Raw genomic sequence first — 14956 nt, forward strand, 5'->3', positions numbered from 1 at the left:
AGGCCCCCTGTCCTTCTCTATATCTCAGAGCTTGCTCGGATTCATGTCCATTGAGTCGGTGATGCTCTCTAACCATCTCGTCCTCTGCCAATCCCGTCTCCTTTTGCCTTCAATCTTTCCCAGCATCAGGGTCTTTTATAGTTAGTTGGCTTTTAGCATCAGGTGGCCAAAGTACTGAAGCTTCATCTTCAGCATCAGTCCTTCCAATGAATATTCAGGGATAATTTCCTTTAGGATTGACTGATTTGATCTCTTTGTAGTCCAAGGGACTCTCAAGAATCTTCTCTAGAGCCACAACTCAGAAGCATCAGTTCTTTTTGGTGTTCAGCCTTCTTTATGGTCCAGGCTCACATCAGTACTTGATTTGTTCCTCTAACAAGACAATTTGAAATAACCTGTCCTTAAGTTTGCTGATCCTTTGTTTTGCATGATACAGTTTCCTTGAGGCACTCTGTTGAATTTTTCAGTTCAGTTTTTGTATCCCTGACTTCCAGAAATTCTGTCTGGTTTCCTTTTGTGTTTTCTGTTTTTCAGTATATGTGTTGCCAAAGTAAGCACTGTGTTTCTATTTTTTTATTAAACTTGGCCATTTGTTCATGTACTCTTTTTCTGATGATACTTGATTGTCTATGTTCACTTATAGTCACTGAGTTTAATACAATTATTTTAAATTTTTTTGTCAAGCAGTTCATAAATTTTCATTTTTTCAGGGTAGGTTGCTGGAGATTTACTGGTTTGCTTAAGTGGTATCATATCTTCCAGGTTCTTCATGATCTGTAGGCTTGCATTAGTGAGTGTGCATTTGAAGGAGCAGACACTTCTTCCAGAATTTACAGACTGATTTCAACAAATAAAGATCTACTGCCTTGTCCTTGAATAGATAGGACTGGCCCTGGTCTTGTGGTCCAGCGAAGCTGGAGTCAGGTTGTGTGGCTGCTGCTGGGACTGCTGCTGTGCCTCTGGTCAGCGGCCCTGTGGGCAGGTGCGTGGATGGGTGTGGCTTCCTCTGGGTGCTGAGGTGGGCAGGATTGCCTCCCTAGTGTGGTAAAGTGAGGCAGAGCCTAGGTCTCAGGGTGCACTAGAATCTGCACTCACACTCGCGTCCACAGTTGACAATCCTGTTGTCAGGGATGCCAAGTGGTGTGACTCCCTCTGGATGTCTGGGCAGACAGGACTGCCCAGGACCATGTGGTGCAGGGTTGGCGCCACATCAGGGAGCAGTTTCTGAGTCAGTACTGCCTGAAGTTGGCAGGCATGTTGCTGAGGGCACACTGTTTCTGTGGGAGAACGAGGGTTGGGGAACCTCCTTTTTGTCATCTCACTGATGTCAGATATAAATACAATTAGTACAATGATAGAATTAAAATCAACTAATATCACTCCTTAGCATTTTCTATAATGCCTGTCTCAGAAGAAAAACCTGTGTTAGGCGCTTTCTGGCAAACTCAGTGTAAACTTATACTCTTGTAAACTCATGTAAACTTCAACTCAGAACTCACTCTCCCAGGTTCATTGACAAATCCCAGGTTTCCAAGAGAAATATCTAAGACCATCCCTTGTCTCTCCTGTGACTCTCTGAGCTTACTTAACATAACAGATTCAACTTTTCCCCCATTTAGATAATCTAAGAAATTCTTGGAATATTTTGCCATCTAAAATTATCAGAAAAATAAAATTCAGTACCATAAAAATGGATTAGTTATTATGTCAGTATTTCTTCTCTTGGGCCATCATCTGTCTACAGGTTGGCATGCACACATGGATCCAGCCTTTATGCTTTTCTCTACCCCAAGCCACTTGAGGAGTGGCTCATGGGGGAGAAAGCTAATCAGACTATTAGCCCCACAAGTCTTAGGAAATCTTTCTAACTTTGTCTAGATGGCTGGTCTCTACTGTCTTATAGCTATTTTGCTCTGGGTTAGTTCTGTTCTTCATGTCTCTATACTCAAGTTTGAGTGCCCACACATTATGCATTATATCCTTGGGCTCTATAGGTCCTAGGCTCCTAAACGAGAAATTTACTTCTCCAACCAATGCTAAAATATACATTCCTGGTGTTCCGCCATTACAGATGATCTGTCTTGGGCCCTGTAGTTTCCTGGCCTCTAGATAAGGAATTCATATTTCTAATCAATGTCAAATGATACATTTTTGGGATTCAGTCATTCTAAGCTGACCCTGCTTCTGGGTTTCTTTTCAGAAACTTGCTCATGAAAATGCAACTCTGATAGTGACTTTTAAATTCTCTCTTTATGCTCCACTCCTGGAAAAGAAAAGCTTTCACATCATTGCCTGTGACATATTGTTTCCAATTGTCAAGTCAGGATCATGAACACTTACTGGGTTTGTTATTGTTTTTCTCTTAGGATTTGTGCATCTGGCTGGAGGGGATGGACCCTGCTCAGGGCAAGTAGAAGTGCATTCTGGAGAAGCCTGGATCCCAGTGTCTGATGGGAACTTCACACTCCCCACTGCCCAGGTCATCTGTGCAGAGCTGGCATGTGGTAAAGCTGTGTCTGTCCTAGTACACGTGCCCTTCAGAGAGTCCAATGGCCGGGTCTGGGCTGAAGAGTTCAGCTGTAAAGGGGAGGAACCTGAGCCCTGGTCCTGCCCCAGAGTGCCCCGTCCAGGGGTCACCTGTCACCACAGTGCAGCTGTTCAGGTTGTCTGTTCAGATGAGATGCAGATCAGGACTTTAACTTCCCTGCACACTCTGTTAAGGTGAGAAAACATGAGATTTAGTTGAAATTTTGTCTTTTCCAACCAGCATACGCAGAAGCTTGGCTCATGAAAAAGGTACCTCTCAGTGTGAGGGCCAAGTGGAGATGAACATTTCTGGATGATGAAGAGTGCTCTGTGCCTCCCACTGGAGTCGGGACAATGCCAATGTTGTTTGCTGTCAGCTCAGCTGTGGAGTTGCCATCTCCACCCCAAAAGGAGCAGAAGGAAATGATCAGCTCTGGAAAGCCCAATTTTACTGCTTGGGGAATGAGTCTTGTCGGGAGCTGCTGGCATGCACCGAGTCATTGACAAGGTCATGGGACGAGAGAGGAACCTGCAAGGCAGCTCTTCCTCACACGGGCTGCCCCAGGGGCCCGATATGTCCCCTCGGGAATCACTGGAATGTACCCAGACTGTGATAAGGTCACGGGATGAGAGAGGAACCTGCAAGGCAGCTCCTCCCCCTCGGGGTTGTCCCAGGGGCCCGGTATGTCTCTTTCCTCTTTCTGTCTTACTGTTGTTGGGCTTTTTATTAATTTTTGGAAATGTAATATATAGTAATAAGGCCTCCCTGGAAAAGTCCAAGCCTATTTAGAAATGCTCCTGATTGCTCTGGCTAAGGACATGACCATAAACATCAAGTCAAAAAGGAAGAGGCCACAGGCATAGTTTGGCTGCTTGCTTAAAAGATTATAATGTTCTAGAATAGAAAAGAGTAGAGGCATTTAGATTTAGAAGTAGATATACTGCTTCAGTTTACTTGCTCCTTGGTTGAGAGGGTTTTCATTATTGCTATTTTGTTGCTGCTATTTGTCCATTGTTTCCCCTTTTTTAAACAACATGGAAGATTATGGGTATTTTTGTAGAGTTAGGAAATGGGGTACATAGGGTTTCAATAGAAGATTTATATCAACCAGCTTCACTGCCATTACCTCACTGTCAATAGAGGTGTTTTGCTGCTTCATAGTTAATCACTGTAGACTTTGTAATTTTAGGTAAAGAAAAATATCAGAGTTTTCACATGGTACCATTCTCAGAAATGTCAAACATGTTTGCGTAGCCCTTCCCATGTATTGTTTTATTGTCTAAAGAATTCATACTATACCTGAAATTTGTGGAACATTGTTTTTGTTAGAGTGAAAAGGTTAGGCCATTGAGGCAAGAACACTAATGTGCGGGACATTTAAGAAAAACCCCTGTAATCAGAAATGTTCCAGATGAATGCATAGGGGAAAAACATGGGGAAGAAAAATATTGACAGAAGCAGGAAACCAATATCTGATGTAATATGTGGTGACTTAAGGGGGAGGTAACGTTCGTTCTTTAAAACCTGAGCTGTCCTAAAAATAAAAAAGCTTTTTCTTCCACGCAACCTTCTGTGTGTATCTGTCCTCTTCCTCGTTGACGCCACTCATCCCTTGGGTACTTCTGGATCCACTGGGGCTGGACTCCAGCAGGTGGTGCCTGAACAGGGGCCCAAAGGGTAAGTCGCTTAATATTGCATTCTCGGGGTGGCTAGGACTTCACCTAGGCTGCTGCAGACCCCCGTGCATAAGATAGGTAGGGTGAGACGGGTGAACAGTGAGATATTTATTAGAGATTTCAGAACATGGGTAACGGAGAATCTAAGGAAAGACAGTTATTTATTGATATAATTCAGCATTTATTAATGAAGAGAGGAATTAAGGTTGCAAAGTCTACTCTGTCATCATTCTTTTCTTTTGTACAAGAGCAATGCCCCTGGTTTCCTGAAGAGGGCTCCGTAAGTATGGACACCTGGCATAAGGTGGGAGAAACACTTAAACAGTATTATTCATATCATGACCCTGAGGGTATTCCAGCTGAAACTTTTTCTCTCTGGAATTTAATTAGGGATGCACTTGACCCTACCCCAGAGGTTGAATGCGTTCCATCTAAAAAAGATAATTTGGATTCCAAACAAGAAGGTTACAAAGAACTTAGGGAGATTATGGCTGCGGCATGCCTGAATGATGATGATCAATTGAGCCCTCAAGAGGAGGAAGATTTGGAGGAAGCTGCAACTAGATATGATAAAGAGGGAGATTGGACTTTTTCTGTGGCAAAGCCTCAACCTAAGCCATGCACTCTTAAAAATTCTTTAAAGCCAGAGATTTCTAAATCTGGTTCAAGATCTCCTAGACCACTTAGACCTCCTCCTGCTCCCCCATATGCTGGTAATGGAGCACCATACCCTCATAGGAGGCTGAAGGATGCTGATGAGGATCCTACTATTTCAGCATGCTCTCCAATAGTGTTTGATGAATTTGAGGATGAACCGGTCTGGGAGCCCTTGCCTACGAAGTTATTAAAAGAATTGAAAGAGGCTTGCTCTATGTATGGGCCCCAGGCTCCATATACACAAATTCTGTTAGATGCTCTCGCTGCCAGATGGATGACACCTTATGATTGGGCGGGGGTTGCTAAGTCTTGTCTTACAAGAGGTCAGTACTTACTTTGGAGAACAGAGTATGAGGACTTGGCAAAAGAGCAAAGTGCAGCTAACAAACGGCATGGTATTAAAACAATAACATATGACATGCTAACTGGCAGTGGAAAATATGATAGTGCCAGGGATCAAATGAGATTAGACAAACAAGCCTTGGAACAAGCAACAGGGTGTGCTCTTAATGCCTGGAAAGGCCTGCCGCGGAGCTCAGATCACACCTCTCTCTTGGCAGGCATTAAGCAAAGGTCAGAAGAGCTTTATGAAGATTTTGTCTCTCGACTTTTGCTTTCAGTTAGGCGTGTTATTACTAATCAAGAAGCTGCAGACATACTTATTCGTCAGCTGGCTTTTGAAAATGCAAATTCTACATGCCAGGCAATATTGAGACCAATAAGAAAGTCTGGAACTCTCACCGATTACATTAGGGCTTGTGCTGACATTAGCCCTGCTATGATGCAGGGGATAGCTATTGCAGCAGCCCTGAAGGGACAAGCATTCCTTCAGGTTGTTCAGAACATGGTGAAACCTCATAACAGAGGCACAAAGCCCCCAGGAGGGGTATGCTTTTCCTGTGGAAAAAGTGGGCATTTCAGCAGAAACTGTCCTCAAAAATCTGCGGGAGAAGGCATGACACCACCCAGTAGTGCTCCTCCTGAAACTGTTCTCCCAAAGACTCTTTGTCCTCGCTGTCAAAAGGGACTTCACTGGGCAAAAGCTTGTAAATCAAAGTTCCACAAGGATGGAACCCGTTTGGCACCCTCACGAGGAAATCCCGTTCAGAACCAGGGAAATGTCTTGCGGGGCAAGCCCCAGGCCCCGACAATGATAGGGGCAACTTCTCTCAACCCGTTCATCCCCTTTGTTCCATCTCAGAGCTCTGCCGAGCAACCCCAGGGAGCACAGGATTGGACCTCTGTTCCACCGCCGCAACAATATTAACTCCCGATTCACCCGTGGTTAGAATACCAACGGGGGTTAAGGGACCCCTTCCAGAAGGAGTCATGGGAATTGTTTTGGGATGGAGTTCGCTCTGTCTTCAAGGTCTTACTGTTATTCCCGGGGTCATAGATTCAGATTATACTGGAGAAATACAGGTAATGATTTCTCCCCCCACTAAGACACAACAAATTCTTAAAGATCAAAGAATTGCCCAATTATTACTTTTGCCTTATTGTTCTGTTAGGTAGTTAGAATAGGGAAAAGGAGTCCAGAATGGCAGTGGCTAAAAGACCTGGAAGGGAAAAGCCTGTGAAAATAGAACAAAGGAAGGTCCGAGGACCGGAGTGAGAACCTCAGGTAAAACAAACAACACTCCTGGCTGGCCCAATTTACATAGGACAGGCCCAGGGACAGAGAAACATATAAAAAGAGGAGCCAAAGCCCTCTTCTCTCTCTCTCTCTCCCACGCGATGGGGCGCTCTTCTCTTTGCGTCTTTGGGTCGACGTGCCCTCACCCTCAAAGATGGATTTTCCTGCTATTTAAATAAATAGAGCTGTAACACTGATTTATTTAAGAGCTATAACACGGTCTGTCCTCCGAGAGCTGTGACCCGCCAAGGGGCTTTAACGTCCGTCACTCCAAATTTTTGTTGTGACGAGACAAAGAACTGAGGAGCATACACTCGCCTGACGTCTATGGTGCCCTGACTCGGGTTTAACCTGGCTGAAACAACCTCCGCGCGGTAGCGGAATGCGAGGAAAACCCAGCGCAGGGGAAGGCCCGTCGTGCTGGAAGCCAGGGCAGTGAAAAACGAACTCAGCAGAAAGCCCACGCGGCTCAGTCTCAGATTCCAGAAGACCCCCGGTTAAGGTAGGAGATCCTCGCTCCTATGGCTGGAGGGACATGCCTAACAAAATCTTAATTCCTTTACAATCTCTCATTTCTCATGCGAACAGGCGCGCGGCAGTGGGTGCAATTGAGGGACTCTGGAGGGGCTACCCTTTGGTATGTCCCAAAGGCACTATCTGCTGGGCCCCAGTAGCGGTTACCCAAGCCGGTGGGGGTTCTTCTGTCCCTACTCTTCTCTGTGCCAAGAATCAGGCCAATGGAAACTGTGAGCACTGGTCAGATATCTAGCAAATTTTCCAGTAGGCTATGAAGGGGATTCCTTGGCACGTTTTTCCTATTGCTTTTTCCTCTTTTCCTTCAGCTCTTTCTCCCGGGAATCAAGCCTGACAAAAACCCAGGATGCCCGGCTCAGGCTCTGAGGTCTTATTGCAAAAATTCAGTGAGAGACAAAGGGATAAGTGGGAGGTGGATTTGCTAGGATTCAGAGAGAAGCGCCCATTCTACAGGGTACAGCCATGGAATGTGGCCTGACTAAGTTTAGGCATGGAAGTTTATATGCAAGGAAGTTTATAATGAGCGGGAGGATCATACCAGCCATTGGGGAACCACCCACTCCTCTGTGTTTTGACAGTGCCTTGGAGCTGTTCTGCCACCTCTGGGTGCGTCTTTTGGTTTACAGATTGGGGATTAAGGTTTACTCAAATTTGACTTGTCATCTTGGACCCGATTGATTTTAATCGGTTTATGTTATGCCCTTGTGCTATGTCATTCTTTCAAAGGTTGTTCTCTGCCCCCCCTTCCCTCCTGTTTCATGCTCCTTCCCTCAGCACCATCCGGGCCCACAATGTTGCCTCTACAATCTTCTAGAGAGATAACCAAAAAATAGCTGGCCTTGGGAGGGAAGAACTGTATAATATCCAACCCCTTAGTCCTACCTAGCACTGGTCACGCTGGAGACCTTGGGGACGCCCAAACTCCAGCCCGGGGGTCCCAGGACATCATCACGCCTTGACCTGCCTAGGGATCTGGTCCTTGAAAGGTTGTCACACCTCAACCTGCTCGGGGATCTGCTAGTCCCAAGGGTCCCAGGAGGCCATCACGCCTCAACCTGCCCAGGGATTTGATCTCTAGGAGGCTGTGACACCTCAGCCTGCCTGGAGATCTGCATCCTGACCCGGGGACGCCTGGCTCTCAGGTTGCGACAGTACTAGGTAGGATAAGCTTCAAAAAGCCTATTAGTCTTTTTCCTTTTCCGTTTCCTCCCTGTCATGACTGTCTTTCAGATGGGAAATAACCAATCCACTTCCTGGCAGACACCCTTGAGATGCATCCTTGATAACTGGAAGCTGTTCGATCCTCTAACTCTGAGGAGGGGTCATTTAAAATTCTTTTGTGCCACTGCGTGGCCACAGTATCCACTGGGGGACGAGGAACACTGGCCCGAGGGTGGGACTTTAAATTACAATACCATCCTGCAATTAGAATTATTCTGCAAAAGACAAGGGAAGTGGTCAGAGATTCCCTATGTCCAAATTTTCTTCAGACTGAGAGATATGAAGGAACTCTGTCTTAAATATGGGATTGTTGTATGCCCTAAAAGTGAGCCCACTAGGCAAATGGTGTTAGGCACAGGCAACCAAGAGAGGGAACCCCCCCATGAAGGCTCACCTCCCACAGCTCCCGAGTTGCCTGGTACTTCTTCCTTGTATCCAAGTGTGCCCCCATATCCGGGAGCACCCCCTCCACAAAAGCCAGCTCGAGTATGTCCCTTAGTTGAAACTGGAGGAGAATTCGGACCAACCCAAGTCCATAAACCCTTCTCCCTCTTAGAACTAAGACAGATCAAACAAGACCTGGGAAGCTATACAGATGACCCTGGCAAATATATAGATACGTCCCAGCATATTACCTTGGCCTTTGACTTGAAGTGGAAGGACATCAAGGTCATATTTAGTCAAACTTTATCTGACCCTGAACATACTAGGGTCTTAAAGGAAGCCTGGAGGTATGCAACAGGACTTCACATGCCAAGTGATAGATACCCAGTAGGGGAAACTGCAGTCCCCTCCTCCGATCCTAACTGGAATTATAACAACCCTGAGCACATCTGGGAAAGGGATCATTTTCTAATCTGTGTAAAGGCAGGACTGAAAGCAGCTCAGCAAAAAGTAATTAGCTATGCCCGGGGCTCAGCAATAATTCAGGAGCCGAATGAGAACCCCATTGCCTTCCTAGAAAGGCTAAAAGAGGCCCTCCAAAAGTTTACCAATTCGGACCTAGACTCTTACGAGGGACAGGTGATTTTAAAGGACAAATTCCTGTCCCTATGTGCATCATATAACAGAATTAAGTTACAACAGCTATAGCAGCAGGACTCTGCTGCCTCTCTAGATGAGATGATCCAGACAGCCACCAATACCTTTTATAACAGAACAGGAGAAGGAGGTCAAGGCCCAGGAGAGGGAGAGAAAGAAAGAGACAAGGCATGCCCAGATGCTGGCCGCCCTCCAGAGAAGCCCTATGGCACACCCCGAGCCCTTGAATGACAAGGCACAAGGCAAATGCCTAATCTGTAGACAGGTGGGGCACTGGGCCAAAGAGTGTCCTAACCATGACAAGTCTCCTAGAACGGCTTGCCACAAATGCCATCAACTGGAACACTGGGCGGCACTCTGCCCTTGGGACCCAAGAGCCTCAAGGTCAAGCGCCAAGCCTTCCCTCACGATGGTTCAAGAGGACTGAAGCGGCCCACTCCAGCCAGCCTGCCTGTCACAGATAACCATCACGGGGCTGGAGCCAAGGGTGCAACTGGATGTGGCAGGTAGGTCCGAGAATTTCTTGGTTGACACAGGGACTACCTACTCTGTCTTGATCTCCTACTCCGGAGCTTTCTTCTCCCAAACCTCTACCATTTTGGGTGCTATAGTAAAAGCAACTACTAAAAGATTCACCCAAGCACTTCTTTGTTGGTGAGATGGACAGATATTTTCCCACCAGTTTCTGGTGGTCCCTGAGTGTCCTACTCCCTTAATGGGAAGAGACATACTCACTAAACTGGGGACCACCCTTGTGATGGGAAGCTTTTCAGCCCCTAGGGCCCTACAGCTTCTGGTTACTACTAAAGAACTACTAAAGTCCTTCTCCAATAGAGAGGGACCAAAAACTATGGGAGGACAAAATTAACCCCCAGGTGTGGGACCAGGGGATTCCTGGACGAGCCCACCAAGACCTCAGGGGTTCAGAGATAGCCCCCACTTGTTTGGACAGGCCCTTAGTCGGGATCTCCTAGATCTGGACCTGGGACCTAATGAGAAAATATTACAATATGTAGATGACCTATTAATCTGCTCCCCAGATGAGAAAAGTGCCCAACAACATGCAATTCAGGTTCTAAACTTTTTGGCAGAAAGGAGATATAAAGTCTCCCGTGCTAAGGCACAGATGGTCGAGACAAGGGTCACTTACCTGGGAGTTCAGATTACACATGGGTCCAGGAGGCTGTCCTCTGATTGGGTACAAGGAATCCTCCAGTTGCCCTCCCCCACGACTTGAAAACAATTGTGAGCTTTCCTGGGGCTAACTGGGTACTGTAGAATCTGGATACCCAACCATGGTCTAATTGTCCAGCCCTTATATAAAAGCTTAAAGGGATGAGAGGATTCAATCCCACTGATGTGGGGAACTCCTCAAAAGGAGGCAGAGGCTACACTAAAACAGGCCTTAATTCAGGCACCTGCCTTGAGGTTGCCAGATCCAAAAAAAAGCATTCCAACTTTATGTCCATGAAAGAGAGGGAATAGCCTAGGGAATGTTAACCCAAAGGTTGGGATCTGAGCCCCAGCCTGTAGCTTACTTATCTAAGAGACTTGATCCAACCGCCCAAGGCAGGCCCCCCTGCCTTTGAAATCTTGCAGCTATTGCAATCATGATAGAAGATGCTTTAAAACTCTCCTTTGGGGGCAAACTAACTATTTTTACCAGCCACCAAGTAAAACAACTCCTAAATGGGAGAGGCCATTTATGGATGTCTGATCAAAGAATCCTCAGATATCAAGTAGTACTGATGGAAAATCCAGGCCTCGCTATATCCCCTTGTGAGGTTCTTAACCCAGCCACCCTCCTGCCTACCCCTGAGGGCTCTCTCCCCTTTCACTCCTGTCTAGAAACCTTGGACCACTGGACAAAACCCCAAGAGGGATTGTCAGAAGAGCCTCTGACCAATCCTGAGGAAATCTGGTACACTGATGGAAGCAACTTTGTCTTGGATGGAAAAAGAAGAGCCGGATATGCAGTAGTCTCCAATTTTGAGACCATAGAGGCTAAGCCTCTGCCACCAGGTACTTCAGCCCAATTAGCTGAGCTCATAGCCCTGACTCGAGCTTTAGAGCTGGGGAAAGGAAAAAGAATAGCCATTTACACTGACCCCAAGTATGCCTTTCTGGTGCTACATGCACATGCAGCTATTTGGAAAGAAAGGGGCCGCTTGACTACCCGAGTGTCCCCAATCAAATATGGTGATCAAATCCTTAGACTCCTAGAGGCAGTCCATCTGCCCACTGAGGTTTCAGTCTCCCACTATAAAGGACACAAAAAGGGAGCACAGAAGTGGCACGAGGGAACCAAGCAGCTGACCAGGCAGCTAAGAGAGCAGCGTTACAGATCAATGACCTAATAGGGGTTGCCACCTTAGTTCCACAGACTAATTTGCCAAAAACTCCTTCATATACTGAAGGTGAGACTCTTAAAGCTAAGAGTGAGGGCTTTCAAGAAGATCATATGGGGTGGTTCCAAAAGGAGGGACTCCTTTTTCTGCCTGGGAACCTCCAATGAAAGTTGGTTAACTCCTTACACGCCACCACTCATTTAGGAGAAAAGGCCTTCCAAAGATTACTAGAAAGGTCTTTCAGAGGAACAAGTTTCCAAACAACTATAAGACAAGTGGTCTCCTCTTGTCCCACTTGCCAATTAAACAACCCCCAAGGAGCTCAAAGACCCCAGCTGACCCAGCCCGTCCAACGACATGGGGCCTATCCAGGAGAGGACTGGCAGATGGACTTCACCCAGATGCCAGTTTCTCAAGGGTATAAATACATATTAATCATAATAGATACATTCACAGGATGGACTGAAGGCTTTCCCACCTGAACTGAGAAGGCTGAGGAGGTAGTAAAAAAACTACTCCATGAAATCATTCCAAGATTTGGTCTGCTCAGGGCATTTACTTCTAAGATCACCCAAGGAATCTCTAAAGCATTGGGCATTACTTATTATCTCCATTGTGTCTGGAGGCCTCAGTCTTCAGGAAAAGTAGAAAGAGCCAACCAATTCTTAAAATCACCAATAAAAAAGATAACCCAAGAGACCTCCCTGGGATGGAAGGAAGCTTTACCAATAGCTCTCCTCCATACCCGTATTGCCCCTAAGGAACAGGTTGGTTTTAGTCCTTATGAGATGCTATATGGGAGACCTTTTGTTTATGTCAGTGACCTCTTCCTAGATCCAGAGGCTCAGACCCTCCAGTCTTATACCATGGCCACTGGGCAATTCCAACAGGATATACGCTTGTGGGGTATGAACCAGGACCCAAAAGACTCCAAGGAGTCACCACTATATGCTCCAGGGACTGAAGTCCTAATTAAAGTCTGGACAGATGGGTCCCCAAAGGCTCAACTCCAGCCCACATGGAAGGGCCCCTACCCTGTAATACTTTCTGCTCCCACAGCAGTCAAGGTACCAGGACATGACTCCTGGATTCACTACTCACGAATCAAGCTGTGGAAGAAAACAGAAGAAGACACTCAATACACCTGTGAGCCCCTGGGAGATCTCAGATACCTATTCAGAACTACAAATGAGTGACATTCTAATAAACAACCCCAAAATCTGGTCTCTGGGGATAAGATTTCTCAAGACAGCTCTAAAGAGCCAACACAGCTTGACAGAAATAATACTCCAAAGCAGACAGGAGATAGATCTTCTGATCTCTGAACAAGGAGAGACTTGAGCCATCCTGGCGATGTAAATTTAAAATTGGCTAATGCCCTTACTAGTCCTTGTTATGCCATACGGATGCTGCTTATGACTGTTCCATGTATTGTCAATTGTCTAACCTGTCTTGTCTCTGCCCAGGTCAAGCTGCAACATGCAGTGCCAGTTCAACAAAGATACAAAACCACAGCTGACTATGGAAAATATCACTCGCCCTTAGGTGGACACCGCAAGGACTCTGAGGCTTGAGACTAGCAAGAGGGAGAGGCCCAATGCCCCTCGCCGTCCCAGTTCAGCAGGAAGTAGCCAGAGAGACCTCGACGCCCCAATTCCCAAAGAATTGGGCCTCTCATCTCTTGAGGGGGGAATGTTAGGTAGTTAGAATAGGGAAAAGGAGTCCAGAATGGCGGTGGCTAAAAGACCTGGAAGGGAAAAGCCCATGAAAATAGAACAAAGGAAGGTCCGATGACCTGAGTGAGAACCTCAGGTAAAACAAACAACACTCCTGGCTGGCCCAATTTACATAAGACAGGCCCAGGGACAGAGAAACATATAAAAAGAGGAGCCAAAGCCCTCTTCTCTCTCTCTTCTCTCTCTCCCACGCGATGGGGCGCTCTTCTCTTTGCGTCTTTGGGTCGACGTGCCCTCACCCTCGAAGATGGATTTTCCTGCTATTGAAATAAATAGAGCTGTAACACTGAGCTGTAACACTGATTTATTTAAGAGCTATAACACGGTCTGTCCTCCGAGAGCTGTGACCCGCCAAGGGGCTTTAATGTCCGTCACTCCAAATTTTTGTTGTGATGAGACAAAGAACCGAGGAGAATACACTCACCTGACAGTTCTATGGGGTCCACAGCCATGCAGGCAGATAGGGAAAACAAAGGATTTGTCTCTAGTGACCTTGTATTCTGGGTACAAGAAATTACCCAGAAAAGACCTATGGAAACATTAAAGGTTAATGGTAAAAACGTGGTAAGATTGCTAGACACTGGAGCAGACATTTCCTGCACAGCTGGCAGAGACTGGCCTAATTCTTGGTCCACAAAAACCACGGCTAATGAACTTGTGGGTCTAGGAAAAGCACCCTCAGTGGTAAAAAGCTCACAAATATCTTGGCGAGAAAAAGAAGGTCAGCAGGGTATCTTCCAGCCTTATGTAATATCTTCTCTCCCCTTCACATTATGGGGATGAGACATTTTAGCCCAAATGGGAATTTTGTTGTATAGCCCAGATGAAAAAGTATCAGCTCAAATGCTGCAAATGAAATATGATCCTCAAAAAGGGTTAAAAAAAAAAAACAACCCAGCAGGGCAGGTTATACCCTGTAAAACCACAAGTTAATAATCAATGATTGGGCTTAAGATATCTAAATTTATAATGGAGGCCATTGTTCGTACTGCTGACCCCATTACCTGGAAACCAGAAACCCCAGTATGGGTTGAACAATGGCTGTTAACATCAGAAAAACTGTCAGCAGCCACAGCCTTAGTCCAAGAACAACTTGAGGCAGGACATATAGAACTCTCTAATAGCCCTTGGAATACCCCTATATTTGTTATAAAAAAAAAATCTGGGAAATGGAGATTGTTGCAGGACCTTAGAGCAATAAATGCTACCATGAAAGATACGGGGCTCTGCAACTGGGACTGCCTTCCCCAGTTGCTGTCCCAAAAGGGTACAATGTGATAAGTTCTAGATTTGCAGGATTGTTTTTTCACCATCCCTTTGACTGTACAGGATAGGAAGAGGTTTGCATTTAGCCTACCTTCAACTAATTTTAAACAGCCCTATCAGAGATATCAATGGAAAGTACTTCCTCAGAAAGTGAAAAATAGTCCTACACTTTGTCAAAAGTTTGTGGATAAAGCAATTCAAAGTGTTAGAAGCCAATATCCTGAAGTTTATTTGATACATTATATGGATGATACACTTTTGGCATATGCAGATAGAGTCATTTTACAAGAAGCTCTACAAAAACTAGAGGAAAC

At 45.9% G+C, this 14956-nt stretch overlaps 1 pseudogene; it reads left to right on the plus strand.

Annotated features, from left to right (window-relative positions):
* LOC122679861 overlaps positions 1-14956 on the plus strand; it is a 50387-nt pseudogene that overhangs the window by 17817 nt on the left and 17614 nt on the right.

This window comes from Cervus elaphus, chromosome 22, assembly GCF_910594005.1.
Source record: "Cervus elaphus chromosome 22, mCerEla1.1, whole genome shotgun sequence".
NCBI classification, from domain to species: Eukaryota; Metazoa; Chordata; class Mammalia; order Artiodactyla; family Cervidae; genus Cervus; species Cervus elaphus.